The 17,522-nt window shown below is 47.0% G+C and overlaps 1 pseudogene; it reads right to left on the reverse strand.

The window, feature by feature from the left end:
* Positions 1–3,903: 3,903 nt before the first annotated feature.
* Positions 3,904–5,864, reverse strand: LOC137335550 (zinc finger protein 585A-like; annotated as a pseudogene).
* Between the last annotated feature and the right edge of the window lie 11,658 nt (positions 5,865–17,522).

Consider the following 17,522-nt stretch of genomic DNA (forward strand, 5'->3'; position numbering starts at 1 on the left):
TCAACCCCTTTGAACGTCTTAAACACCTCAATTAAAGCAATTCTTTCCTCCCTGTCCCACACACTCACCCTCCTTGCCCCTCCTAAGTTGTAAATCCCCCGTCCCATGCACTCTCCTAGATTTTGTCCCGGATTACTTTCTCTAGAAATTTTCCCACCACCGAGGTTAAACTGACTGGCCTGTAGTTGCTGGGTTTGTCCTTACACCCTTTTTTGAACAAGGGTGTAACATTTGCAATTCTCCAGTCCTCTGGCACCACCCCCGTATCTAAGGATGATTGGAAGATTATGGCCAGTACCTCCGCAATTTCCACCCTTACTTCCCTCAGCAACCCAGGATGCATCCCATCCGGACCGGGTGACTTATCTACTTTAAGTACAGCCAGCCTTTCTAGTACCTCCTCTTTATCAATTTTTAGCCCATCCAGTATCTCAGCTACCTCCTCTTTTACTGTGACTTTGGCAGCATCTTCTTCCTTGGTGAAGACAGATGCAAAGTACTCATTTAGTATCTCAGCCATCCGCTCTGCCTCCATGAGTAGGTACCCATTTACTGTTTACATGCCTATAGAAGACTTTTGGAGTCCCTTTTATGTTGGCCGCCAGTCTAGTCTCATACTCTCTCTTTGCCCCTCTTATTTCCTTTTTCACTTCCCCTCTGAACTTTCTATATTCAGCCTGGTTGCCACTTGTATTATCAACCTGACATCTGTCATACGCCTCCCTTTTCAGCTTCATCTTACTCTATCTCTTTCATCATCCAGGGAGCTCTGGCTTTAGTTGCCCTACCTTTCCCCCTCGTGGCAATGTACCCAGACTGTACCTGAACTATCTCCTCTTTAAAGGCCGCCCACTGTTCAATTACAGTTTTGCCTGCCAATCTTTGATTCCAATTTACCCGGGCCAGATCCGTTCTCAACCCAATGAAATTGGCCCTCCTCCAATTAAGTATTTCTACTCTTGATTGCTCCTTGTCCAAGAACATAAGAAGTAGGAGCAGGAGTAGGCCAATCGGCCCCTCGAGCCTGCTCCGCCATTCAATAGATCATGGCTTCTATGATTCTATTAGGATGCTGCCGGGACTTGATGATTTGACTTATAGGGAGAGGTTAGATAGACTGGGACTTTTTTCCCTGGAGAGTAGGAGGTTGAGGGGTGATCTTATACAAGTCTATCAAATAATGAGGGGCATAGATAAGGTAGATAGTCAAAATCTTTTCCCAAAGGTAGGGGAGTCTATAACGAGGGGACATAGATTTAAGGGGAGAGGGGAGAGATACAAAAGGGTCCAGAGGGGCAATTTTTTCACTCAAAGGGTGGTGAGTGTCTGGAACGAGCTGCCAGAGGCAGTAGTAGAGGCGGGTACAATTTTGTCTTTTAAAAAGCATTTGGACAGTTAAATGGGTAAGATGGGTATAGAGGGATATGGGCCAAGTGCAGGCAATTGGGACTAGCTTAGTGGTATAAACTGGGCGACATGGACATGTTGGGCCGAAGGGCCTGTTTCCATGTTGTAAACTTCTAACTTCTATGATCCTAACCTCAAATCTAAATTCATGTCCAATTTCCTGCCCGCTCTCCGTAACCCCTAATTCCCTTTACTTCTAGGAAACCGTCTATTTCTGTTTTAAATTTATTTAATGATGTAGCTTCCACAGCTTCCTGGGGCAGCAAATTCCACAGACCTACTACCCTCTGAGTGAAGAAGTTTCTCCTCATCTCAGTTTTGAAAGAGCAGCCCCTTATTCTAAGATTATGCCCCCTAGTTCTAGTTTCACCCATCCTTGGGAACATCCTTACCGCATCCACCCGATCAAGCCCCTTCACAATCTTATATGTTTCAATAAGATCCTTTTCCATAACTAATCTAAACCATATGATACTATGATCACTGTTCCCTAAATGTTCCCCCACTGACACTTGCTCCATGTGACCCACTTGATTTCCCAGAACTAGATCCAGCAATACCTCCTTCCTCGTTGGGCCGGAAATATACTGATCAAGGAAGTTCTCCTGAACACACTTTAGAAATTCCTCTTCGCCCTTTATACTATTACTATCCCAGTCTATATTAGGATAGTTGAAGTCCCCCATTATCACTACTCTATAGTTCTTACACCTCTCTGTAATTTCCTTGCAAATTTGATCCGCTATTTCCTTCCCACTAGTTGGTGGCCTATAGAATACACCCAGTAGTGTAATGGTGCCTCTATTGTTTCTTAACTCTAACCAAATAGATTCTGTCCTTGACCCCTCCAGGACATTCTCTCTCACCAGCACTGCAACATTTTCCTTAATCAATGCTGCCACCCCCCACCTCCTTTTTTTCCTTCCCTATCTTTCCTGAACACCTTGTATCCCAGGAATATTTAGTTGCCAATCCTGCCCTTTTTTGAGCCAGATCTCCGTTATCGCCATTACATCATATTCCCATGTGGCTATTTGCACCTGCAACTCACCAACCTTATTAACCATGCTTCGTGCGTTTACACACATGCACTGTAAACCTAATTTAGACCTTCTCGTATTCTCTCTTAGTCTGAACCCACTTAATATTGTATTATTTCTTACTCTAGTGCTATCTGTGTAAGGATATTGGAAATGGGAAAAAAATGACTTTTTTTTAAAGCCACTAACCATCATGCTCTGCAGGCTCTGCTGCCTATTTTGCTGAATTGTAAACTGTTAACCTTTGACTGATGACTGACCCCGGTCACCCTCCCCCTGCTAGACATAGCAGCTACGTGATAGAGGAACAATAATCCAAAGGTAGCAACAAGACCAGGACCTTGACGAGATAGCTGGACAAGGTTCTTGTGGTTAAATGAGTAATGTTAAAAAAAAAAGGACCATCTGGAACTCTTTGGAAAAACAACTTTGCCAATCGATAAGGATCTTGTAAATATTATTCCATATATGGTGAGAGTTTCCTGCCAAGGGGGGCATAAAAACCCAACGTCTTTTGAGCTCAGGGCAGAGGAATCAGCGAAGACCTCCCAGATGTCGAAAGAACACCTGACTATGAGAAGACTTGAAACGACTACATCGCCAACTTAATTACGACCTCTGCCCAGAGATCAAACAGGGTAATATTGTTTGATCTTTGTTGTCTAAATATTTGATACCTTTCCATGTTTGATTTGACTATTAATAAATGAAACTTTGATTACCAATTGGTGTCACTTCCGAATTTGTTACATCCGCCTCTCCCAATCCTTTATGCACCTTGTTTCTCCTTTCTAATGCTACTTCCTGGTGCCCATCCCCTGCCAAAATGTAGCAAATGGAAATCAAATGACTGTTGTATAATTGTACCAGCAGTTAACAGGCTCCTGTGAACTCCCCCCTCTGCTATTTTAATGCAGACTTTAACCCATTTATTTTAAATGGGTTTATTTTAAATGAGTTAACGCCTGCCTTAAATGGTAGACTCAGGACTGTCACACAAACAGGTTAAATCTTCATAGAACGATTACCACAGTTACTTTTAGACTGGAGACTTAAACCTGCCGTTTCACTTCCAGTCAGGAACAGATCACAGTTTTACACCAATCTCTGATTTGACAGCACATTTCCAGCATTCACTGTTGTCCTTCTCGACTGTCAACACCATTGGAAAGGACCCTTCTGTTCCGTGCCTAGAAGCTCTGAACCAAGGAAGAAAGCGGCTGGGACACATTTCTTACACGCCTCAAGATTAACCCGCACGGCGACTTTACTGTCAGTGAAGAGAGACGAGGAAGACCAAAGTGCCGTTTGCCCCTCTCAGTGTGGCCCTGAAGGACTGTGTCCAGGCTGAAGTTCTGTTCCCACCGGACGATCCTCCCCCCAGATTGTCCTTTCTGAGCTCCAGACAGGTGAGGCTAAACACTCAGGTGGGAAAGACCAAAATCTACAACGAGGGTTTAAAATAAAGCTGATTTATTTAACAGATATCCAGAATATTAAACTCCAACCCAGTTACAGGGGTTATTAACATCAGCAGAAACAAACCCCAACTGTCAGAAAGAACGTGGTTCAGTCCTGGATGGGATTAACAGCAACAATAACACCAGAATCCAACCCCTGCAGTCACAGGTGAACTCGCTGGTGTCTCAGCAGGTGGGATGACTGAGTGAATCCCTTCCCACACTCAGAACATTTAAACAGCCTCCCTCCAGTGTGAGTGTGTTGGTGTGTCAGCAGATTCCTTTTGCTTTTAAATCTCTTCTCACAGTCAGAACATTTAAAAGGTCTCTCCTCAGTGTGAGCAGATTGGTGTTCAATGAGGTGGGATGACTGAGTGAATCCCTTCCCACACACGGAGCAGGTGAACGGTCTCTCCCCAGTGTGAACTCGCTGGTGTTTCAGCAGGGCAGATGACTGAGTGAATCCCTTCCCACACTCAGTGCAGGTGAACGGCCTCTCCCCAGTGTGAACTCGCTGGTGTGTCAGCAGGTGGGATGACTGAGTGAATCCCTTCCCACACACGGAGCAGGTGAACGGCCTCTCCCCAGTGTGAACTCGCTGGTGTTTCAACAAGGTGGATGACTGAGTGAATCCCTTCCCACACTCAGTGCAGGTGAACGGCCTCTCCCCAGTGTGAACTCGCTGGTGTGTCAGCAGGGTCGATGAGTGAGTGAATCCCTTCCCACACACAGAGCAGGTGAACAGTCTCTCCCCAGTGTGACTGCGTTGGTGTGTCAGCAGTTCATTTCTGCTTTTAAAGCTCTTCTCACAGTCAGAGCATTTAAAAGGTCTCTCATCAGTGTGAACATGCTGATGTGACAGAAGGTGGGATGGCTGAGTGAATCTTTTCCCACACACAGAGCAGGAGAACGGCCTCTCCCCAGTGTGAGCTCGCTGATGTCGAATCAGGTGGGATAACTGAGTGAATCCCTTCTCACACACGGAGCAGGTGAACGGCCTCTCCCCCGTGTGAGTGCGTTGGTGTGTCAGCAGTTCGTTTGAGCTTTTAAACCTCTTCTCACAGTCAGAACATTTAAAAGGTCTCTCATCAGTGTGAACTCGCTGGTGTGACAGGAGGTGGGATGACTGAGTGAATCCCTTCCCACACACGGAGCAGGTGAACGGCCTCTCCCCAGTGTGAACTCGCTGATGTCTCAGCAGGGTGGATGACTGAGTGAATCCTTTCCCACACACGGGGCAGGTGAACAATTTCTCCCCAGTGTGAACTCGCTGGTGTATCAGAAGGTTGGATGACTGAGTGAATCCCTTCTCACACACGGAGCAGGTGAACGGTCTCTCCCCCGTGTGAGTGCGTTGGTGTGTCAGCAGTTCGTTTGAGCTTTTAAACCTCTTCTCACAGTCAGAACATTTAAAAGGTCTCTCATCAGAGTGAACTCGCTGGTGTGTCAGAAGGTCAGATGAATTAGTGAATCCTTTCCCACATATGGAGCAGGTGAACGGCCACTCCCCAGTGTGACTGTGTTGGTGTGTCAGCAGTTTGTTTGTGCTTTTAAAGCTCTTCTCACAGTCAGAACATTTTAAAGGTCTCTCATCAGTGTGAACTCGCTGGTGTTTCAGCAGGTTGGATAAAACAGTGAATGTCTTCCCACACACAGAGCAGGTGAACGGCCTCTCCCCAGTGTGACTGCGTCGATGAGTTTCCAGCTCAGACGGGTAATTGAATCCCTTCCCACAGTCCCCACATTTCCACGGTTTCTCCGTGGTCCGGGTGTCCTTGTGTCTCTCCAGGTTGGACGATCAGTTGAAGCCTCGTCCACACACAGAACACGTGTACGGTTTCTCCCCGCTGTGAATGGTGTGATGTTTTTTCAGGCTGTGTAACTGGTTGAAGCTCTTTCCACAGTCAGTGTACTGGATCACTCTCACTCGGGTGTGTGTGTCTCGCTGCTTTTCCACTCACACTGATATTTGAAATCTTTTCCCACAGACAAAACAGACAAACATTTCTCCTATATTGAAAGGCTGATCATATTCAGGTCCTGATGAATCGAGTGACTCTGTCAGATCTTTATGTGATCTTTGGTTTGAGTTTCCTGTCTGCAAATCCTCCCCTTCTCATACCCTGGAAAAGGAGTTTACAACAGTCATCACTGTAAGTACAGGATCGAAATTCAGAACAGACAATTCTAGTTTCTATGGAACATTCTTTCCTCTCTCGTTCCCTCAAAGCTGTAAATCCCTGTCCCTCACACTCTCCCTCCTCCCTGTGCTGAAATCCAAACACATTGCATTATCTTTCAGTGGCCCTGAACCATGAGTGAGTGAGAGTGAGAGAAAGGGGAGAGTGCGGTTGAGTGAGAGGGAGAGCAGGTGAGGGAACAGAGGGCAGACAGGAGCTCTGGGAATTGGAACCCCCCCACAACCACCGTGGGGACTGGACCCATGGCCCCCTCTACCACTGTGTGGACTGGAGGACTGGACACTCCCCCATCACAGTGGGGACTGGACCCCTGGCACAGGCAACAACAGCGAAATGGCAGAAATATTGAATAATTACTTTGCCTCAATATTTACCACAGAGACTAAGATGGTGGGCATGATATTGGAAGAAGAGATCAAAAAAGATATAAAGACATTTAATACAGAAAGGGGGGAGGTAATTGATAAACTAATCAAACTTAGAGAAGATAAAACCCCCAGTGCGGATGGATTGCATCCGTGAATATTAAAAGAAGTTAGGGAAGAGATAGTAAAAGCACTATAAAAATTCATTAGAAGAGGGAATAGTGCCAGAGGACTGGCGGACAGATAATGTGATTCCTATATTTAAAAAGGAAGATAGAACAAGTGCAGGGAATTTTAGACCAATTAACGTTGGTGGTAGGAAAGATAGAATCATAGAATGGTTACAGCACAGAAGGAGGCCAGTCGGCCCGTGCCAGCTCTATGTAAGAGCAATCCAGTTAATCCCACTCCCCCGCCCTTTCCCCGTAGCCCTGCAAATTTTTCCCCTTCAAGTACTTATCCAATTCCCTTTTGAAGGCCATGATTGAATCTGCTTCCACCACCCCCTCGGGCAGTGCATTCCAGATCACAACCACTCGCTGTGTAAAAAAGTTTTTCCTCATGTCGCCTTTGGTTCTTTTGCCAATCACCTTAAATCTGTGTCCTCTGGTTCTCGTCCCTTCCGCCATTGGCAACAGTTTCTCTCTCTCTACTCTGTCTAGACCCCACATGATTTTGAACACCTCGATCAAATCTCCTCTTAACCTTCTCTGCTCTAAGGAGAACAACCCCAGCTTCTCCAGTCTATTCAGTAACTGAAGTCCCTCAAACCTGGAACCGTTCTAGTAAATCTTTTCTGCACCCTCTCTAAGGCCTTCACATCCTTCCTCAAGTGCGGTGCCCAGAATCGGACACCATATACCAGTTGTGGCCGAACCAGTGTTTTATAAAGTTTCATCATAACTTCTTTGCTTTTGTACTCTATGGGCTCAATTTTAGGAGGCAATTGCGGGTGCGTTGTGGGTGGGGGGGCTCTGAAAATTGCGGAAATCCCGTTCGGGTTCGGAAGTCGGCTCCAACCCGCCGACTTCCGAGTTTCCCAGGGACCCACCTATGTGCGCAGGGCGACCCGAAAACGGAAGTCCCGCTGGCAATTAAAGCCGGCAGGATGACAGTTATAAAAGCCAAATGTACCTCACTGAGGTACTTAAGGCACCTGTGACAGATTAATGATTAGAACAATTTTTAAACTTACCTGGGCGGCTTGCCCACCGCTTCTGATTCACGCCGGGTAAAACCAGGAGTGAAGGGCTGGATCAGGGAACAAGAAACTAAATAAATTAAATAAAATCCATAGACGGAAGTGAAAACACAAAATGAACCTACCTTTGCGCCCTGCTCCGATGTCCCCCTCTCCAATGTCCCACTCTTCACCCCCCCCACCGATGTCCTCCCGATCTTCCCCCCCTCCGATCTTCCCCTCTTAAAAGTTGAAAGTTTCGTTTATAATCCCTTGGTTTAAAATCACTAAGCACCTCCTTCCCCCTCTGCACCTCATTCCCACACTCACCAGTTGAAAGTCCTCACTCTGTTAGCAATTCACAGTGTTGGACGTTCACTCTCTGTCTTTACCAACCTCTGTGCTCAAGCTCCAAGGAAAAGAACTAATTGGTGAGGAATTCAGTTTATTAATTGAATTATTATAAAGTTCTCGGTTCCCATTAGTTTCTCCTATCTAGAGTTGTCTTTGACTTTTGATATCATGATTTAATGTGAAAACATGCTGATGGTCACATGTCAGGGGTAAGAGAGAGATTTATGAATTGGAATGGGAATTTGGATTTTAAGGGTTTGATCAATCTAAATACTGAGCTCTGAACTGTATTGTATTGGAGTCCCCAGTCACTATCAATCTTTGAATCTTGACCTTAAGAACCTCATTGATTTTGAGGAATAGATAAAACATCCAATCATAAATAAATGCAGCCTCCAACATCTCCAATTGAGCTAACCTGCTTTAACTATTTTCACATCCTCTGGGTCTTGTATGTCTTTTATTTCTCTACTTTCTCCCATCGCGCCTCTTTTTGTATTTATAATTTCTGTCATTTACCCACCTTCGGTTCTCCACCCAGTCACTTTACAGTTCGTTGTTTTCCTGTATGTTCTCTCTCCCACTCTCGCTCCCCACGTCCCATCACTCTGTCCCTCCCTGTAAGCTATCCATCTGCAATATCTCCCCGTCCTGCTGATCGGCTCTCCCTGACCCTTCACTATTTCTCCTTCCTTTACAGACGGTCCCTGACCCGTCACCAATTTCTCCTTCAACTCCAGACGCTCCCTGACTGATCACCATTTCTCCTTCATTTCCAGACACTCCCTGACTGATCACCAGTTCTGCTTCATTTCCAGACACTCCCTGATTGATCACCATCTCTTCTTCATTTCCAGACACTCCCTGACTGATCACCATTTCACCTTCATTTACAGACTCCCCCTGACCGATCACCATCCCTTCCTTCATTTGCAGACACTCCCCGTCCGATCACCATTTCTCCTTCATTTACAGACGCTCCCTGACCGATCACCATTTCTCCTTCATTTACAGACGCTCCCTGACCGATCACCATTTCTCCTTCATTTACAGATGCTCCCTGACCGATCACTATCCCTTCCTTCATTTACAGACGCTCCCTGACCGATCACCATTTCTCCTTCATTTGCAGACGCTCCCTGACCGATCACCATTTCTCCTTCATTTACAGACACTCCCCGTCCGATCACCATTTCTCCTTCATTTACAGACGCTCCCTGACCGATCACCATCCCTTCCTTCATTTACAGACGCTCCCTGACCGATCACCATTTCTCCTTCATTTACAGACACTCCCTGACCAATCACCATTTCTCCTTCATTTACAGACGCTCCCTGACCGATCACCATTTCTCCTTCATTTACAGACACTCCCCGTCCGATCACCATTTCTCCTTCATTTACAGACGCTCCCTGACCGATCACCATTTCTCCTTCATTTACAGACACTCCCCGCCCGATCACCATTTCTCCTTCATTTACAGACGCTCCCTGACCGATCACCATCCCTTCCTTCATTTACAGACGCTCCCTGACCGATCACCATTTCTCCTTCATTTACAGACACTCCCTGACCGATCACCATTTCTCCTTCAGTTACAGACACTCCCCGTCCGATCACCATTTCTCCTTCATTTACAGACGCTCCCTGACCGATCACCATCCCTTCCTTCATTTACAGACGCTCCCTGACCGATCACCATTTCTCCTTCATTTACAGACACTCCCTGACCAATCACCATTTCTCCTTCATTTACAGACGCTCCCTGACCGATCACCATTTCTCCTTCATTTACAGACGCTCCCTGACCGATCACCATTTCTCCTTCATTTACAGACGCTCCCTGACCGATCACCATCCCTTCCTTCATTTACAGACGCTCCCTGACCGATCACCATCCCTTCCTTCATTTACAGACGCTCCATGACCGATCACCATTTCTCCTTCATTTACAGACGCTCCCTGACCGATCACCATTTCTCCTTCATTTTACAGATGCTCCCTGACCGATCACCATTTCTCCTTCATTTACAGACGCTCCCTGACCGATCACCATCCCTTCCTTCATTTTACAGATGCTCCCTGACCGATCACCATTTCTCCTTCATTTACAGACGCTCCATGACCGATCACCATTTCTCCTTCATTTACAGACACTCCCATACCGATCACCATCCCTTCCTTCATTTTACAGATGTTCCCTGACCGATCACCATTTCTCCTTCATTTACAGACGCTCCCTGACCGATCACCATTTCTCCTTCATTTACAGACGCTCCCTGACCGATCACCATCCCTTCCTTCATTTTACAGATGCTCCCTGACCGATCACCATTTCTCCTTCATTTACAGACGCTCCCTGACCGATCACCATTTCTCCTTCATTTACAGACGCTCCCTGACCGATCACCATCCCTTCCTTCATTTTACAGATGCTCCCTGACCGATCACCATTTCTCCTTCATTTACAGACGCTCCCTGACCGATCACCATTTCTCCTTCATTTACAGACGCTCCCTGACCGATCACCATTTCTCCTTCATTTCCAGACTTGCTGAGGTCCCAGGTTACACCGCGCATGCGCGGGGCCGCGGGCTTTTCATTGAGAGTCAGGACGGAGCGAAAAGGGAGAAACCGGAAACGGACGGGTGGTGAGGGGGTCGCAACGTTCACTGTTTTATATTCGGGCCCGGGGCCGCACTCGGTGTTTGTGAAGCCTGAGCCCGAATTGCTCCGATCCTCTTACCTGAACCGACCGCTCCCACTCCCTCAACCTCCACTGGCCGCGCATGCTCAGGACACACTGCCCAACAATGAGCTTCTGGTACGCCTGCGCACTAGTCTCCTCTGATTAAGATAGGGTTTATTCGATACCGCCTTGCATGCTGGGTGGTGCAGCCGCCATTAATGACCCTTACCCTCCGATCTGACACCAAAGGGATTGGAAGCAGGGAGAACGAGTTTGGAGCAAGGATAGTGAAATAAACTGAAACCACTTGGTGCTATTCAAACCGTCACAAACACTCAGCGCAGCTGCGACCCCCACTTTGGTAAACTCAGGAAAGGATTTTTCCCCGTTACTATTGTAAAGGAATATAGTTTTCACACAATGTATGAGCAATTCAAAGACTCAAAAGGGTTATGCGTGAGAAATAACAGGAACCAGCCTTAGTGCAGTAATACTGGTGGTTCAAAACACACAACCATTCTATCTGAGGCAAAAACAGTGAAAAATAGGATGGGCCTGCATGTCCGAACATATCGCTAAGCAAATACATTCCAGAATTAAGGAAGAACGAATGATGGGCCCCTAAAAGTGCTGATAAAGGAAGCATCTATAAGTGACGTTTGCTCCAGTGGAAAGGGGAGCTAGGGGGTTAACTCAGTGTACAAGTAGCCAGACCCAACTCACACTCAGGGTAGAGGACAGGAAACGAGAACAACAGTTCATGCATGAAGGAATAGGGAACAAGGTCATGGCTTCCACCCAAAGGACAATGGGGTAATATAATTATCAATTGTGCTTTGTAAGCTACAGCTTAAATAGCATAAGGTACTGATTCTTACTTCTGCTAAATAGAGTCATATGGCTATTAACCATAATGGGGTGTCAGTCTCGACCATTGAACAGAGTCAAAATTGACGACAAATTGTCCAGCTACTTTATATCCCCACCCTGCTCTCGGTTGTTGGTCCCACTCCTTTATATCACCGCTCTGCTCTCGGAGCCGCTCCTGACTTATTATATCCCCGCCCTGCTCGCTGTCGCAGGACCCGAAACTTTATATCCCTGCTCTGCACTCGGTCACTGGTCCCACTCCTTTATATCCCTGCTCTGCTCTCGGTCACTGGTACCTCTCCTTTATATCCCCACTCTGCTCTCGGTCACTGGTCTCACTCCTTTATATCCCCGCTCTGCTCTCGGTCACTGGTCCCTCTCCTTTATATCCCCGCTCTGCTCTCGGTCACTGGTCCCTCTCCTTTATATCGCTGCCCTGCTCTCGGTCACTAGTCCCACTCCTTTATATCCCCACTCTGCTCTCGGTCACTGGTCCCTCTCCTTTATATCCCCGCTCTGCTCTCGGTCACTGGTCCCACTCCTTTATATCCCCCCTCTGCTCTCGGTCACTGGTCCCTCTCCTTTATATCCCCGCTCTGCTCTCGGTCACTGGTCCCTCTCCTTTATATCCCCGCTCTGCTCTCGGTCACTGGTCCCACTCCTTTATATCCCCACCCTGCTCTCGGTCACTGGTCCCTCTCCTTTATATCCCCACCCTGCTCTCGGTCACTGGTCCCTCTCCTTTATATCCCCACCCTGCTCTCGGTCACTGGTCCCTCTCCTTTATATCGCTGCCCTGCTCTCGGTCACTGGTCCCTCTCCTTTATATCCCCGCCCTGCTCTCGGTCACTGGTCCCTCTCCTTTATATCCCCGCTCTGCTCTCGGTCACTGGTCCCCCTCCTTTATATCCCCACCCTGCTCTTGGTCACTGGTCCCTCTCCTTTATATCGCTGCCCTGCTCTCGGTCACTGGTCCTGCTCCTAGATATCCCTGCTTTGCTTACATTTCCTGGTCCCGCTCCTTTATTGGAGGAGGGCCAACTTAAGTGGGTTGAGAACGGGTCTGGCCCGTTTAAATTGGAATCCAAGATTGGCAGGCAAAAATGCAAATGGGTGGCCTTTAAAGAGGGGATGGTTCGGGTACAGTCTAGGTACATTGCCACGAGGAGGAAAGGTACAGCAACCGAAACCAGAGCTCCCTCGATGACAAAAGAGATAGAGAGTAAGATGAAGCAGAAAAAGGCGGCATATGACAGATGTCAGGTTGATAATACAAGTGAGAACCAGGCTGAATATAGAAAGTACAGAGAAGTGAAAAAGGAAATAAGAGGGGCAAAGAGAGAGTTTGAGAATCAACTGGCGGCCAACATAAAAGGGAATCCAAAAGTCTCCTATAATCATAAATAGTAAACAGGCCAATTAGGGACCAAAAAGGAGATCTACGCATGGAGGCACAGGGCACGGCTGAGGTACTAAATGAGTACTTTGTATTTGTCTTTACCAAGGAAGATGCTGCCAAAGTCACAGTAAAAGGGGGAGTAGCTGAGATACTGGATGGGCTAAAAATTGATAGAGGAGGTACTAGAAAGGCTGGCTGTACTTAAAGTAGATAAGTCACCCGGTCTGGATAGGATGCATCCTCGGTTGCTGAGGGAAGTAAGGGTGGAAATTGCAGAGGTGCTGGCCATAAATTTCTAATCCTCCTTCGAAAGGTGCCAGAGGACTGGAGAATTGCAAATGTTACACCCTTGTTCAAAAAACGGTGTAAGGATAAACCCGGCAACTACAGGCCAGTCAGTTTAACCTCGGTGGTGGGGAAGCTTTTGGAAACAATAATCCAGGACAAAATTAATAGTCACTTGAACAAGTGTGGATTAATAAAGGAAAGCCAGCACGGATTTATTAAAGGCAAACCATGTTTAACTAACTTGATAGAGTTTTTTGGTGAGGTAACAGAGAGGGTTGATGAGGGCAATGTAGTTGATGTTGTGTATGTGGACTTTCAAAAGGCGTTTGATAAAGTGCCACATAATAGGCTTGTCAGCAAAATTGAAGCCCATGTAATAAAAGGGGCAGTGGCAGCATGGATACAGAATTGGCTAAGTGACAGGAAACAGAGCATAGTGGTGAACGGTTGTTTTTCAGACTGAAAGAAGGTATAGAGTGGTGTTCCCCAGGGGTCGGTGCCAAGACCACTGCTTTTTTTGATATATATTCATGACTTGGACTTGGGGCACAATTTCAAAATTTGCAAATGACACAAAACAGGGTGAGATAAGACAAAAAAGGGAAGCTTCTTATGTCAGACACCGAGAGCTCAATACTGCAGAAAGCCGAGAGGAGTATAGAAAGTGCAGGGGTGAAATTTAAAAAGAAAATTAGGAAAGCAAAGAGGGCATGAAAAATACTGGCAAGTAAAATTAGGGAAAACCCAAAAATGTTTTATAAATACATAAAGAGCAAGAGGATAACTAAGGAAAGAGTAGGGTCTATTAGAGATGAAAAAGGAAACCTATGTATGGAGGCGGAAGATGTGGGTATGGTTGTTAGTGAATACTTTGCGTCTGTCTTTACAAAAGAGGGGGATGATGCAAAGATTGTAGTTAAGGAGGAGGAGTGTGAAATATTGGATGGGATAAATATAGTGAGGGGTTTAGCATCTTTGAAAGTAGATAAATCACCAGGCCTGGATAAATTGTATCCCAGGCTCTTAAGAGAAGCAAGGGAGGAAATAGCGGAGGCTCTGACCATCATTTTCCAATCCTCCCTGGCTACAGGTGTGGTGCTGGAGGATTGGAGGACTGTTAATGTTGTACCATTGTTTAAAAAGGGAGAAAGAGATAGACCGAGTAATTATAGGCCAGTCAGTCTAACCTCGGTGGTGGGCAAATTATTGGAATCGATTCTGATGGGCAGAATAAATCGTCATTTAGAAAGGCACGGGTTAATCAAGGACGGGAGGAGGAGGCTCTGTAAACATCCCCATCCTCAATGATGGCGGAGTCCAGCACGCGAGTGCAAAAGACAAGGCTGAAGCGTTTGCAACCATCTTCAGCCAGAAGTGCCGAGTGGATGATCCATCTCGGCCTCCTCCCAATATCCCCACCATCACAGAAGCCAGTCTTCAGCCAATTCGATTCACTTCACGTGACATCAAGAAATAGCTGAGTGCACTGGATACAGCAAAGGCTATGGGCCCCGACAACATCCTGGCTGTAGTGCTGAAGACTTGTGCTCCAGACCCAGCCGCGCCTCTAGTCAAACTGTTCCAGTACAGCTACAACACTGGCATCCACCCGACAATGTGGAAAATTGCCCAGGTATGTCCTGTCCACAAAAAGCAGGACAAATCCAATCCGGCCAATTACCGCCCATCAGCCTACTCTCAATCATCAGCAAAGTGATGGAAGGTGTCGTTGACAGTGCTATCAAGCAGCACTTACTCACCAATAACCTGCTCACCGATGCTCAGTTTGGGTTCCGCCAGGACCACTCGGCTCCAGACCTCATTACAGCCTTGGTCCAAACATGGACAAAAGAGCTGAATTCCAGAGGTGAGGTGAGAGTGACTGCCCTTGACATCAAGGCAGCATTTGACCGAGTGTGGCACCAAGGAGCCCTAGTAAAATTGAAGTCAATGGGAATCAGGGGGAAAACTCTCCAGTGGCTGGAGTCATACCGAGCACAAAGGAAGATGGTAGTGGTTATTGGAGGCCAATCATCTCAGCCCCAGGACATTGCTGCAAGAGTTCCTCAGGGCAGTGTCCGAGGCCCAACTATCTTCAGCTGCTTCATCAATGACCTTCCCTCCTTCATAAGGTCAGAAATGGGGATATTTGCTGATGATTGCAGTGTTCAGTTCCATTCACAACCCCTCAGATAATGAAGCAGTCCGTGCCCACATGCAGCAAGACCTTGACAACATCCAGGCTTGGGCTGATAAGTGGCAAGTAACATTTGTGCCAGACAAATGCCAGACAATGACCATCTCCAACAAGAGAGAGTCTAACCACCTCCCCTTGACATTCAACGGCATTACCATCGCCGAACCCCGCACCATAAACATCCTGGGGGTCACCATTGACCATAAACTTAACTGGACCAGCCACATAAATACTGTGGCTACAAGAGCAGGTCAGAGGCTGGGTATTCTGCGGCAAGTGACTCACCTCCTGACTCCCCAAAGCCTTTCCACCATCTACAAGGCACAAGTCAGGAGTATGATGGAATACTCTCCACTTGCCTGGATGAGTGCAGCTACAACAACACTCAAGAAGCTCGACACCATCCAGGACAAAGCAGCCCACTTGATTGGCACCCCATCCACCACCCTAAACATTCACTCCCTTCACCACCGGCACACTGTGGCTGCAGTGTGCACCATCCACAGGATGCACTGCAGCAACTCGCCAAGGCTTCTTCGACAGCACCTCCCAAACCCGCGACCTCTACCACCTAGAAGGACAAGGGCAGCAGGCACATGGGAACAACACCACCTGCACTTTCCCCTCCAAGTCACACGCCATCCCGACTTGGAAATATATCGCCGTTCCTTCATAGTCACTGGATCAAAATCCTGGAACTCCCTTCCTGACAGCACTGTGGGAGAACCTTCATCATACGGACTGCAGCGGTTCAAGAAGGCTGCTCACCACCATCTTCTCAAGGGCAATTAGGGATGGGCAATAAAAAAGTCAGTGTGGATTTGTTCAGGGAAGGTTGTATCTGACCAACTTGATTGAATATGAGGAGAAAAGAAAAAGGGTTGATGAGGGTAACGCATTTGATGTAGTCTACAAGGATTTTACCAAGGCTTTTGACAAGGTCCCACATGGCAGACTGGTCAAAAACCTAAAAGCCCATGGGATCCAAGGGAAAGTGGCAAGTTGGATCCAAAATTGGCTCAGTGGCAGGAAGAAAGGGTAATGGTTGACGGGTGTTTTTGCGACTGGAGGCTGTTTCTATTGGGGTCCCGCAAGGCTCAGTACTAGGTCCCTTGCTTTTTGTGGTATATATTAATGATTTGGACTTGAATGTGGGGGGCTTGATCAAGAAGTTTGCAGATGATACAAAAATTGGCCGTGTGGTTGAAAGTGAGGAGGAAAGCTGTAGACTGCAGGAAGATATCAATGGACTGGTCAGGTGGGCAGAAAAGTGGCAAATAGAATTCAATCCAGAGAAATGTGAGGTAATGCATTCAGGGAGGGCAAACTAGGCAAGGGAGTACACAATAAATGGGACGGTACTGAGAGGTGTAGAGGAACAAAGGGACCTTGGAGTGCATGTCCACAGATCCCTGAAGGTAGCAGGACAGGTAGATAAGGTGGTTAAAAAGGCATACGGGATACTTTCCTTTATTAGCCGAGGCATAGAATATGAGAGCAGGGAGGTTATGCTAGAACTGTACAAAACATTGGTTAAGCCACAGCTTGAGTACTGCGTACAGTTGTGGTCACATTACAGGAAAGATGTGATTGCACTGGAGAGATTACAGAGGATGATCTTCGACCTCAACTCCACTTTCCCCCCGCCCCGATCCCCATATCTATTGATTCCTGTAGAGTTGAAAAATCTTTCTAACTCAATATATTCAAAGATTGAGCATCCACAACCCTCTGGGGTAGAGAATTCCAAAGATTCACAACCCTCTGAGTCTCATCTCAGTCTTAAATAGACTGTGCCTCCTAGCTCCAGACTCTCCAGCCAGGGGAAACAATCTCTCAGCACCTCCCATCAAGCCCTCTCAGAATCTTCTATGTTTCAATGAGATCACCTCTCATTCTTCCAAACTCTAGGGAATACAGGCCCATTCTACTCAATCTCAGCCTTCTCAGCCCAGGAATCAATCCACTAAATCTTCGTTGCATCGCCTCTAAGGCAAGTATATCCTTCCTTAGGGAAGGAGACCAAAACTGTACACAGTACTCCAGGTATGGTTTCACCAAGGCCCTGTAC

Source organism: Heptranchias perlo, chromosome 20 (assembly GCF_035084215.1).
Source record: "Heptranchias perlo isolate sHepPer1 chromosome 20, sHepPer1.hap1, whole genome shotgun sequence".
Taxonomy (NCBI): domain Eukaryota; kingdom Metazoa; phylum Chordata; class Chondrichthyes; order Hexanchiformes; family Hexanchidae; genus Heptranchias; species Heptranchias perlo.